The sequence below is a fragment of the Cygnus atratus genome, chromosome 1 (assembly GCF_013377495.2).
Source record: "Cygnus atratus isolate AKBS03 ecotype Queensland, Australia chromosome 1, CAtr_DNAZoo_HiC_assembly, whole genome shotgun sequence".
Taxonomy (NCBI): domain Eukaryota; kingdom Metazoa; phylum Chordata; class Aves; order Anseriformes; family Anatidae; genus Cygnus; species Cygnus atratus.
In genome coordinates this window covers 115250134-115263339 of record NC_066362.1, presented here as the reverse complement: position 1 = coordinate 115263339, position 13206 = coordinate 115250134, and positions in this window count along the sequence as shown.

Below are 13206 nucleotides of genomic sequence, written 5' to 3'. Positions count from 1 at the left end.
GGGGAAGAACCACGCTCCCTTGCAGCTTATTTTGTCATCTCTGATCTTTCCACTTCTGATGCCAGGAAACGTCTTGTTGTTCCTACTCCTCCTCCTCCATGCAGCCCCTGCCCCAGTTTGGCAGCACTGTCTGTTTCCCCAGGTACTGAAAGGAAAATCATCCCGACTTCCTCACAGTCTGAACTGCTGTCACAAACATTTGCAGTTTCCCTACTATACCATAGTGCTGAAAGGGAAGCAGAAATCAAAATGCTGGCTTGGAAAAAGATAATATTGCATCACAGGCTTGGTAGTCCATAAAAGACAGAAGCAATCAACCGCCTTCTCTGCAAACATAATCAAGATAAAGGAGAGATGCCTGGCAAGGAGGTGACCTGAAGTTCAATGTTCAGAGCACAAAGAGACTTCAAACTGGCTTTTGGCATTCTCAGGTGAAGTGAAAGATGTGGTCATGCATTGTAAAATAGGAGGAAAATTGTTTTCCTTCCTTCCACTTTTTAGGCCACAAAAACCCCAGCTAAAAATATTTAACTCTATTTAACTGAAAACAAATAAATCACATTTATTTTCTGATATTTCAAGCTCAAAAGGAGATGCTTTTCAAAATGTTTATTGGCTTGTGAAAACAGTGGGTTATTTACTGAATCTGTTCTGCACCCTTAATTAGCGCAAATGCCAGTAGGGAAACTTCCTGCGTGCTTTCTCCCATGCTGACCTTCTGCTTGAGAAAAATTCCCTAGTGAAAATAAATTTTAATTCCCTCCTTGAAATCAAACATCTGGCTTTGGTTAAGGAGGCATGTAACCCTGTCTTTTGTGATATTTGGATTGCAAGTGCTCTGGGGCAGGGAGTATTTTCTTTGTTATTTGCTGCTGAAACTGATAAGGCTTTCCGTTTACAGATATAATAATGACAATGCTACCACTGAAGGATGATAACATGATTAATATTGGTTTATCATTCAAAATGCCAAATGTAAATACCAGCACACATCATATTATATCGCCCTTCATCTTTGCAATTAATTTCTAACATACTCTAAAAGGTACTGAATATTGTTCTACTCAAGAGCCAGAGCTCATGAACAGACCTAAATCCTCAAATTCTCATTGGAAAGTGGAAGTCAGCAGTGTGCCGGTCTCCTCGGTCTCCTCAGAAACATAGTACTGCTGATATCAAGTGCATCACTTTAGTGAGAGACAAAAAATGCACATGCACTTCTTAAAAAGTGGGAGGTGAATGAGGTAGGACTGTACCCAGCACATTTTCATTTAGTTTGCTGTTCTTCGCTTCTCAAAGACCTGGTGGGATGGACGGACCAGGGCCCTCTGGCAAAGTCAGAAAAGGCTCTATAATGGCCTACAAAATATCTATGCCTTAGATGCAAAGGATTTAAGAAAGCAAAAGCTAGGCTAATGACAACAGTAAATGCTTGCTTTGCCTGTATGCCTCTGATTCTGATCAAGCAACAAAGAGGAAAAACATTGGAGAGCAATGTGATTCCCTGCTTGCAAGAGATCCACTTTTTGATAGACCTTGTGCTTCCAGAAGCGAGAGGGACAAGAATTCTTAACACAACTTTGGGCACTGGAAATGTTCATGTGACGAGTCCCAAGGGCTTATAAACAGCAGCAGATGGGCAGGCCTTTAATCAACAGTTTGAGAAAATCACCCTGATGTCATTGCTGGAATCGGATGCCTCTCCCAGGATGTGGTACATATCCATACCTGCAAGGTAGAAACCTCATGCTGTGGGGACAGGAAAATACCCTCACTGTGACAAGTACATCTTTATGATAACAAGGGCTCAGTAAAAAAGCATTTATCATATGGTCCACAACTAAAGCACCATCCCCGTGTCAAAAATGTCATGGCTGAAGTAGTTTTGCATTCTGATAAGCTACAGTGAGTGACAGAAAGCGGTCTAAAGCTCATCAAATTGCCTGGAATTTTGTTTGACCCAAGGGTTATGTAGACCAAGAATAACAGGCTCTGTGTAATTCTCAGATCCTTGGGGCAGAAAAAGGAGGAATAGTCAGAACATTTCTGCCTTTAAGATGTTGAAACATCTTCCAAGGAAGACCTATCAAGAGCAGGTAAAGGCAACTTCCAACAATATTGATATCCCCCTTCTTTTTTGATGTGCCAACTACAAAAATGGAAAGTCTATCTTCTTTTTTAAAAGCAAACATCTGAATTTTGAAGAGTCGTGAGCCAACATTATGCAACCAACTAGTCCCCAACAAAATGGGCTGCTTTTCAATCTAGAGTTGTCTAAAAATAAATGTGGGAGGACTGTTTTCCCAAAAGGGTAATGGTTATGAACATAACTCAATGTCCACTTACAAAAATCTTTTCTGCATACCTACAAACAGCACTAATGATTATCCAAGCAGCAGGGTTTATTTTAATCTCATTTACTGTCAGATCCTCTTCCATCTTTCCCCTTTTACATTCCTATCAGTCTGAATAGTAAATATAGATTAATGTTTTTATTTTTTTCCTTGTCATCTTTGCCACTGCATATGTTTATTTGTATATACATATCTATTTATATGCACACAGCAATATATGTGCAAGTATGTGTATATATAAACACATTCAGACAGGTACATGTATATGTATATATGTGTGTATACACATACCGTGACATAACCATCACAAGGGCAATTCTATTTGATTCAACCGTGTTGATATTTAAATTAAAAAGATGGAACTGTATCAGTCTGTTGGAACATTTTTCAACCATGATTACACTCTTTAAGGATCACAATTTATACAGAAAACAATTGTGACAAGGAAGGACCAGATGTGACAGAGACAAAGGAGAAAAAAATAAAAGAAATGATGGCTTGCATTAGTCTCTGGCAATTGTGTGCAATCAGTGGGTAGGGGAATGGCTCCCTGCACCTTGGATTCTTGGGCTGGATGTTGTAAACACCCTGTAGAAGCTTTTATCTATCAGTTTAGTTTCAGCCTCTGTCCTTAACAAGTCTTTATATGCACTCCATAAAGGCAAGTCCCATAGCACCTTATTAACTTGTTTATTCTTTCCAGCTCTCTGCATTCAAACTAAATCACATTATGCAATTAGCTGCTATGAAAACAAACGAAATGTATTTTGTTTTTGCATGCTCAAGCATCCATTCAAAATCTGTTCTCAAAATGCATTTGGCTGATTTAGGATCAATCTGATGTCTCAATTATCCTGTCCTGCGAAAAGAAGCTACAGCTGAGGTTATGTTTAAAACCATTGAGATGGTGCAAAAAATCTCTGACTTAAACAGAAGATTTTGATGATTTGGGCAACCTAATCATCTTTCCCATAGGAGAGAAAGAACTCATTATTTTTAGGAGGTAGTATAATAGGGGTGGTCTTGACATGCCACAAGGTTCATCCTGTAGGATATTTGCACTTTTTCTGTTGAAAAGTCTTGCCTCCAAACTTCAGTGTTCAAGTGATTCAATTATTAGCAACTTCTGGCAAAAAAATAAATAGATAAAAAAAAAAGGCAGCACATCTCAGCTATGCTGCATGACATTTATTTGTATGGGAAAAGGAAAGAGACAGTTACCATGTAAACAAAAGAAAAACAAGAACAAAATCTCACTCGCTCAGCTGAGCTCATCACCAGCTAAACACAATTTTGATCAGCATCAACAGCAGGATCTGCTCCGATAGAATTTACCATAAAAGGAAATTTGGGGGTTTACTGTTATCAGAGGGGTTGAACAAATCATGCAATACCGACAATGAGAAGAAACTCAAACTATTTGAAACTGTTGATTTTAGCATGCAGTTGCTTTCTAAATGTGTAATATGCCCACTGTGGCTGTCATCAGAATGACTCTGAATGATTTATTTTGTGACTTTCTTATAAGAGTCAGTTCATATAAGCCTATTTCCAATGTTAATATATTCCCAAAAAATGCAGAATGAAGGCATATGCTGGGTGTAACCCAGATCATAGGAAAAAATTAACCCAAGAAGTCCAAGAAGCCAGGAGGGCTTCCTGGTTGTCCACCTCTTATCAGTATATTTCAAGATGGCAAAGAGATTCAACTTAACTTTTATGTTGTTGGGGGCTGAATTCAGTCACAAAAATGTCACTGTCCTACAAGTAATGGCAAAAACTATTGATGTTCAGGGGTATGCAGCAGGTTACTTGCCTGAAACCTACTATGAGATTGGGTCTTTGCTTTCTTCTACCAAGCATACTGCATCATGGGTGTAAGAGGTTCCCTTTAAACCAAACCTCGTATACTGTATGGGTAACAAAATGTCATCTAGACAAACGTAAGAAAAATCCTTAGTCCTCCTTGAAGAAAAGGCAAAATATTTTTGCATGCCACGTGAAGACAGGATTGTTAAAAGTGAGTACTTAAAAACAAACTAAAATTTAAATTATATTACAATAATTTCAAATTCTATTTTAAATAAGTTCAAAGTAATTCCCACTGAAAATAAGTGGGACAAGTTTGAGAAAACACAAGGCTGTCTTTCAGTAAATATTTATGGAAATACAGAAAGAGGAACAGAAACTTGGTCATAAATGTGCCAAAGTGTCATTAACATTTGCTCTCTGTATGAGCCATGGGTTCTTCCTCTTGGGGGAATCACAGTGGAAAACTGTAAACAAATTTTTCTGCACAGCATCATAAAATAAATTCCCAGTTCTGTATTCAGTGCTGGGGATATTGCCAGGCAACAGGAAATGATTGCTATATCTTGAGAGAATGCCGCGAATTTATTATTTTTAGGTCATCCATCAGTGACACAATGAAAAGTCTTGCCTAGGTTGTATTCCAACAAGCCCATACTTGAAAGTAAACAGATGTCCAGAAACTTCAGCGGATTATAAAACAGAAATTAATCGCTGTTGTTCATTAAAATCTGTAGCAATGAAGTGATATCAATCAGCACGCAGTTTAATGGGGATTAAGAGTTTGGTTATGCCCATGTGGTGTTGATCTTCAAACTGCCCCATTCAGAGCTTCAAGGAGATGCGTGAGGGCCATTTCCATGCCAAAAAGTTCCTGCATGCTCCGGACACACCATCACTGGAGCACTCGCTACAGGAATGCACCAGGCACGACCATGAGCTACAGCATAACTTTCCAGCAGGAATCTGGTCTTGATGGCAGTGAAGCCACCACAACCCTCAGCAACTTCCTCCAGCAGCTAATAACCATCGCTGCTAAAATAACCCTGCAGTTCTGCTTTCCAGAAGTTACAGCTCCCAGTCCTGAGAACCTGCTATAGTTTTTTGTCGTTATATCAATTACCTTGCTTAGCACATTTTCAGAGGAAACGCTCCTAATTTTTTGTTAATCAAAGAGATGATGATGTTGAAAGGATCTGGTCTTTCAGGCAAATAGGAAGGGTAAAGCTCTACCAGAAGCTATAAATTCAGTACAGGGTTAATGACTGTTTGCATGCGGGCATATGCTATATGATTGTAATAGTCCTCTTCTGGTTCAGAATTTTAAAAACCCAGAGTTCTGTGTAAGTTACAATGACAAATGACTTCATTTTCAAACACTTTCTTAAAAATGTAAATGCATTTGTCATCTTTGAACATAAATTTATTAACCATTTGGCGTCATATATGGCATTTTAAAATATTAAACCCTTCAATGTTCACCCTTTTTAGTGCTGTTTTGTTTTGTTTGCCACTGGCTACAAACACATTTCCAGCCAGATTTTTCAGCTTCTCTGGCAGGAGCTAATTTGTCAAGCTCTGGTTAGCTAGAGCACTTGCAACTGCCTTTCTATACCCACCAGTTGCAGCCAACTAACATATGGAGACGCAATTAGGCTAAGCCCGGTTTTTAATTACTGTACACACAAGCAACCTCTGTTGGTACACACTTGGACGGAGGGGCTGGTCTTGGTGAAGGGGGAAATTAGGGAAAGCAGAGACAATGAGAGTGGGAAGGTAGGAGGGAAAGGACAAAGCTGCATGGTGCTTGAAATAGCATTTGTTAATTGCATATAGACTGTAATGCCTCAGAAAGCCCCAATTAAGGCAATGGAAATGCAGAAGCAGTAACGCAGGGATGAATCATCTGACCTAAAATAGAGGGAACGATGAAACATATAAGGGAAGAAAGTGTGTCATTTTAGCTTTAACAGCAAAATAATTCCAGCGATAATCTTTCAAAAATTTTTGGCCAACAGAAACCAGAAGACAGTGTTGGTTACTATAGCTTTATCCAGGTACACTGGAGAATTCTGTATCTATCTATTCTGTCAGAAGATGTAGTTTAAAACAGACAGCTCTGCCCTTCTGCGGGTATCCAGCACAAAAGCTAGCCAACGAACCTAGTACCACGCATACTGGACAATCTCCAGTCTGTAGTGACACTGTCCATTAAGGAGACAAAATAACCTAAAGATCAATTCATCAACTTTCAAAGTCCAGCATGTCATGAATTATAGAATCCCCTTTCACTTCCTCTCTTCCCGGTCAGCGTTGTACTAATAAATAAAATAAGACCACAAATTAGCTCTCATCGCAGCGTAGGTCTGCAGCAGGTGTGAAGCAATGAAGAAAAGGTTCCCAAGGCAGAGAGCCTGCACATATTCCTAAATTTACAGCCCCAATTTAAATGAAAAAATGTCCAGCTGAAGGGGGGATAGAAAAAATCCAGGCAGCTGAGCAGAACGCCAGAGAGAAGACAGAGCTCCTCTTCCACATCACACCTTCATGCAGACAGCTGGGAACAAACACAGCCCTTCAGTAACCCCAGTGTCCATTGACGAGGCTGTGGGGTCAGATTCCTCAACCACTGATGTCAGGATTTAGGAGTTGCTCTAAATCAACGCAGCCTATCACCACCTCCTCTAGTCTGGAGAGCACCGAACTAATCTCCGCCGGCATATCAGGTACCCTGTATGCCGTTCTGGCAGCAGGACACCCTCCACCTTTTCCCACTTCAGATACCTCCATCATCCACACGAATGGGAAATCTGTGTTTTCACCTCCAACAGGGAACTTCCCTTTTGTATTTAAAGACAACTTCACTACTACTTTGTGCTACTGCAGGAATATGAGGAGACCATAAACAGAGAAAGCATGGCCACAGACACTGAAGATGCAACAGTTCGGGCCTTCTGTGCTGCTTTGAGACTCTCAGCATTTTCTGTGCTTTAAATGAGCCACCTGATAAGTGCCGTCGTCTTCTGACACAGTGTCAGAATACACCTTATACCTGCATAAGCCGAAGATTTCTCAGATCAGATATCATAGCTCAAAAAATATCTTCTCTTATCTGCAGTACACACGTTTCAGAAATACTAACAACACAATATAAAAAATTAAAAACCAACTAAAAGCAAAAATTTCTCTGCATCTCTTCATCCTCTTTAGCAGTGCTTCTGTTCAGTTTCCTAATTTGTGTAAAAAGAGAGACAGATACTGAACGTCATGTGGTAGTGCATATCGCGTGCACTTGAATGCTGAGCCTTCGCTACAGTCTGCCCAAAAGCAACCGCCTGCAAGGTGGAAGTGCACATTTTCAGCAAAATTGGCTGAATTGTGCAGTACGCATGCATTTGTACCACCTTACAACCCTAGCTCAGTCTCAAGAATTGAGGTCTTCCTTTCTACGTTCCCATCTCACTGGCTCCAGCTTGCTAAGGCCAAGCGAGGACTGGTGGTGTGAGGCCTGCCATCGAGGTAGCTGTGTAAGGAGCTCGCTTGGATCTTCAAACTTTGGTTAAAACTCTGGGTAGTTTGGCTAGGGCAAAAGTTTGAACGATTTTGCTTGTTTCTTTGTCTATTTTTTAATCCCGATGACAGCACCAAGGCAGATGTTGTTATAAGTCATCAGGTGGTGAAGAGTCTGGCGACCAAAGTAGCACGATACTTCTACAGAGAGGCAGCCGGCCTCTGTTGTCCATATATAATTGTCTCATACATAATGAACTGCCACGGGGAAGTGGGGGAAGAGCATCACGTAGGCAGAAAAGCAAGTCATGTGAAAAGGCCTTCCTTCAGAGCACCGTTTCCTATTCCCCAGCCCTCCTACAGATGTCGGGCAGTCAAAACTGTAAAGCAACGTTTACAAATAAATCCCCTTTCTGATTTCATCACACAAGGAATGTAATTTGATGGCCCAGAACTGATGATAAGAAAATCAGCCAGTAGCATGAACATAAAGACATCAATAATTCAGCATCTTTGCTTATTTTTGCTATGCTGCTTTAACTTTCTACTCAGTGATGAATAAATCAGTACTGCGATGACATCAATAAGGCTGCACGGGCCATCAAACTGCAAAAGCTGACCGACAGTTGTCACAGGGCTGCATTTCTGTATTCACAGACTGAAAGAAAGTTTCAGTTCCTGAACTCGTATCACGGTCATGTCTTTACCGGGCACAGAAAGGCACTACGTTAAGTTTAAAGTTGTTAGAAATTGTTATAAAATGTGTATTTTGTAGTCGTAGGAGCAGCAAGTAAACATCCTATGTGAAATAGCCTAGTGATATAACAGCACCCTCAGGTACAGCGAATGCAACGCTTTTAGGCTGCATAAACTGAAAAATGCCAGATAGAAATAACACAACCCTTCCGACACCGTTTGATCAAGCAAACAAACGCAGGCAATTTTTCAGTAAGCCAATAGGTTTGCTTCCTAGTGTTTGTATTTTCTGCTTAGTGGGAAATTACCGCAAATCATTTCTAACATTTGGATACAATCCTCTGAAGAGAAAAATAATCTACTCGTAATACCCCACATTTTTTTGGCATCTTAACAACGCACAAACAAAACACACTTGCTGCAGCTCTGAAAATTGCTACCCATCTCTGCGTAATCTCTCACCCCAGAAGATTGCTGTTTGAGGCCAAACTGCCTGCTTGCTGCTGAGGAATTAAGGCATCAAGCTGACTTCTTAAATATTCCACCGCACGAGTAGGTCTTTGGTGCTCTCTGATTCACTTATAGACAGACCTAGAGAACTGAGGCCACATTCTCAGTGCTCCCTGCCAAGAAATTTGATCCCTAAAGCCACGTTTACAGGAAAACAGGACAATAAACATAACTATTGTGCTAATGCAAAATTTCCCACTGTCAATTCATTTATTTTTTCCTGAAAATAAACTTTGCTAAACATATACAAAAGCATGAGTCCTTATATATATATATATATATGTATATATATATAAAGCATGAAACACTTTGTTTTGCTTAGCTTTTCTTCGTTTGGCATTAGCGTATGGACAGAATTATGGAATACGCTTGCCATATCGTCCGTCTTTCCATTTGCTCTTTCTTACATTTCCATTTGTACGTTTTGTCTAAAATAAAGAGCCAGGATGCACACATTCATTAGGAAATCAAAGCTACTTTATAAAATTGTCTTACACACGTCCACTGTAATCAGAATACTCTGGATTTTATTTTTAGAAGACCTGAGAAGCCAAACTGCAGCTGAAGTTAACCGTAGCTGTGAAAACTGATAACATGAAATCACTCCCTATCTGTTGCACCATGACAAATTTTGTATTTCAGTTGGTCTGGCAGCTTGCTTTTATCAACATATTTTTAAAAGCATCCCTGAATGGCTTACTAGTTGCAAGCAAAGATACATTATTCTTTTAAACAATAAGGCCGGTACCATGACCAGCTGCCTGCTTAGAGAATGCACGCCTTAATGTTTTGTAGCCTATTATTCTCTGAACCATTGTTTGACCCATGGAACTATCACCTTCTTAAGTATGCATCTGCTTACTCCTATTGAGCAGTTTTCTGTGGTAGTATCTAGCTTGTCGTTATCTGGCAGCTTTTATCTGAAACTGTCCAAGCTGCTAGAATCATGTGGATTCTGAGTGGAAAATATTAACTAGATTCTGCTATTTGCAGAAGTATGAGGGTGACAGCTAAAAAAGCTCAGAACTTGGCACTACGAAACTGCAAAAAACAGGGATGAAGAGGGGAGTTTTACATTATATTGTATTATAGCTATTTTCCTGTTAAAAATTTAAAACCCCAGAAAGAGTTTTGTTTGTGTACCATGCTTCGCATGGGTTATGGAAACACTGTTATGTTCGTAATATTCATGTTGCATATCTTACTGCCTGGTTGTCGGTCTGTTCCCATTCTCTGACTACTGACTGTCAGTATTTTTGTGATGAGTGGTGACAGGCTCTACCTAGAAGGAGTAAAATTTCCTTTTACCTGTTAACAGTCATTATGGGAAGTTTCATATGACTGTGCGAGAACAAAACCAAAGATGAAACACATGTTCTTTTCCATGGACAGCTGTCAGCACTGAGAAACTGGTGAAAAATTGTGTCTGTGTATTTTGGCAAGTCATACTTTACCTGTGTTTTCGCAGAGTATTTGGGATCAATAAAGCGAGACCTCTGGTGTTAGCAGAAGCATTTGCTGCATTCTGCAGTGGCAGAGAGGAACGGGTTCATGCAGCCATTCTCTGCGTGACAGGTGACAGTGCTTCACTTCCCAGAGGTCCTGGGATTGCAGGGGAAGGGCCAGTGTGCACCGCAGCATTAGCGCCTGCTCCGCCACAAAGTCTTGGGGGCCAACTGGGGGAGCTGGCACGCTTTTTAGAAATTAATTAGCTCCCTCTCCAATATGTCATTGGCAATAATAATTCCAAGGGTTTTGGTGGAAACAAGACATCATACACTGGCCCCCGGGGTACTGTATTTCTGCTCTTCCGGCAGCTAGGAGAGAAGCACAGCGTTTGAGAAGCCACACTGCCTGCAAGGAGACAACGGGGCAGCAGCATATCCTCCTGTACATGTGGCACATACGTCCATAGCATATTAAGCCCCCAAAGTAAAGAACGGACAGAAGACTCAGAAAATTTACCAAGGTGAAAAAAAATTTTGCATCCATACCCAGTCAAGGTTCCCCTCCCAAAATGAAGCAAAGTTAAACTGCATGACATTCCTTCTGATGCCCCTTCTTTCTTTATCTTCTCTCCTCCTCTTCCCCCAAATCAAGCTTTTCTCTACAAAACTCTTTCTCAGCTGCTGATATATGGCTGCCAAAGTGTATCTGAGAGACTTCTAAAACTGTAAAATAAAATAACCTGATGCCATTAGTTTTAAATCAATGACACTGGGCCCAAACCTTCACAGAAAAAAAAATTAGGGGTCTACAAATCAAAAATAACTTTGAAACTACAGATCTGGAAAATGCCTAGCTCAAGGATATGATCTTCTTCCAAATATTGTTATATTTAAAATGAAACAAATATTAACATTACAAACTGTACAGCATAGACAATTTGGCCCTGTTGTAAAATACATTTACATCACAAAAGAGTAGCTTCTTATACATATACGTACAAACAAAACAAGTGTTTAAGTTTTCATATATATGCTTTCTCACCAGATCCATGTACAATCATTTATATTTTTTATATAGTTTGCTTTATGTTCATGCTTTGCAGGGGATTGTGTTTTAACAAAATTCCAGTGCTTAATCTTGCTGGCAAGAGTGACCAACAGTTAATCTGAGTAGCTATTGGATACTCTGAATGGAAAGCAAACCTTATACTGATCAAATGTGCATCTGGTAATAACAGCTGCAGCCACACATATATAGAGAGAGAATATATTGCTCCATCAAAGCATTTAAAATTAGAAATGTTAAAAAAAAAAATGCTATTCTTAAAGAATGAGAAAGTATTCAAACAATTGTGAATGAACACATTTGACAAAATTAACCTAGTTAAGAGGCAACTTAAACCCCAGCTAGCTCTAGCACATGAATTCCTTGCCTACATTTCATTGCAATCAAGGAAAATCTGACTTAAGGGAATTAAGGCATCTATGCAATGTTAGTAATGTCAATGAGACTCAAATATGAAATGCAGCCAGATTGAGTCTTGTGTCTCTTGAAACCACAAAACCTTTGAGAATCATCTTCAAAACTTTCTCAAATCATCTGCTTAAGGTAAGGACTATAGAGATTAATTGCTCTCTGGTACCAGTATTACACAAGCCAGTACACAGGCTCTCTTCAAACAGCTGCACTATCCCTAGAGAAGTTGGCAAATTAAGAATATTGACAGTAGCTGCACAGTAAGGCATATTTCTACATGTATGCGTGTGCGTAGACCTTGAAGAACACGGTCTGTTCAGCAGGTGATTCTAGCGTGGACGTTCCCCATCTGTGACACTGGTCCTGTTGGAGAACCGGGGATGAGAAGATTACACAAGGCCCGTTTGTTTCTGCTTGGCTGATAAATAACTGAGTACATATGAAAAAGGTTAGCAGGGCCTTGCAGGACTCATGATCACAGGCTGGTTTCACAAGTGCTCCGCTGGCAGCACTGTCGGTGTCAGTGCATAAACTGGTCTATCCTGACAGATAAAGCTGATTTCAGAGTTGTCTGTTCCCAGCAGCATGCTAGGCCCACGTGCCACGGCAGTAGCTGGCATACTCACGGAATAAACCAGACTGGGGATGCAATCCTGCTGAAACCAAGCAGCTCGCTTGGTTTTATGGGCTTTGATGGAGCACTTGGGTTGTTAAATTTTTCATCTACATACACGTGGCTGCTGCTGTTATTACCAGCTCGCTTGGTTTTCGTGCTGGCTCATCGCACAGCCACACTAACGTCAGAAGAGACAGTGTCACGAGTAAATTAAGGAAGAAAAACACCTCCTTCTAACTCCTTCTGCAGGCAGCTTAAATCTCCTTCTAGATTGTCAAAAAGTCTGCTAAACTAACAGAAGCGTGGGCAGAAAGCGCAGCTGGGGAGGGAAGAACTGCACCCAGCGAGGGGCACATGGCCATTTTCCTTAACGGGGTGTTCTCTCATGGGGGTTTAGCCCATTTGCATCGAATCCCTGAAAGAAAAAAAAAAAAAAAAGAAGTAAAATGAGGTTTAAACGCAGCACTAAACATTCTATTTCGGAGCATTCACACGATTCGAGCGGCCGGCCGACACAAGCGCCCGGTTTGAAAAGGCGCGCGCGGCTGAGCCGTTAATCCCCTCAGCGCCAGCCGCCCCTAACGACGGCCTAATGGGGCAAAGCCGACGGGGCGGATTAGCTTTACCTCACAAACTCGCACAGGCACAGAAACCACCGCGTTTCCAGCGGCCGCACGTAAGCGGCGCCCCTTCCCACGTCAGTTCCACATGCACCACCACCCCCCCCCCCCGCCCCATAACCGTTGCCTCAGTTTCCCTCCCGCGCGCGGGCGGCCGTTAACGGCC